Source organism: Chrysochloris asiatica, unplaced genomic scaffold (assembly GCF_000296735.1).
Source record: "Chrysochloris asiatica unplaced genomic scaffold, ChrAsi1.0 scaffold00250, whole genome shotgun sequence".
Classification (NCBI taxonomy): Eukaryota; Metazoa; Chordata; class Mammalia; order Afrosoricida; family Chrysochloridae; genus Chrysochloris; species Chrysochloris asiatica.
In genome coordinates this window covers 4135358-4135883 of record NW_006408768.1, presented here as the reverse complement: position 1 = coordinate 4135883, position 526 = coordinate 4135358, and positions in this window count along the sequence as shown.

Genomic DNA, 526 nt, shown 5'->3' with positions numbered 1-526 from the left:
CCAAGATTATCATCCACATCTCACTTTTCTCCTGTATTTGTTGTAAGGGGTCTGGATAGTGTATCTGCCTAGTTAACTGTCTTCTGAAACCTCAGTCAAGCAGTTATTTTGAGGTGTAGTGTACTTCCTCACAAGTCATACTTTGTGCTTCACCTCTTGGCATTTGCTGGAACTTACATCTAGTTATAGGTCTAGAAGCAAAATGGGTAGTGGGAGTGGATCTGGGGGACAATCAGAAATATCTTAAAAGGCATCTGCCTCAGGTGATGACATAAGCAATGCCCCAGATGCCACCATATGTGATATTTCAGACAAAGGTTCTTAAGACACAACTGGACTAATCTCATCAGATTGGGGTGGAGGAGATAATAGTTTTATTGGTGAGGGTGGTTTAGCAGACAAGGATGATTTTACTGGGAAGAGTGAATTAGCAGACAAAAAAATGGAGAAAGACTGCTGGTTCTGTTGGCAGGAATGATTCAATGGAATGTGGGGCCCCAAATTCCTGGTTATATGTTCCCATTAC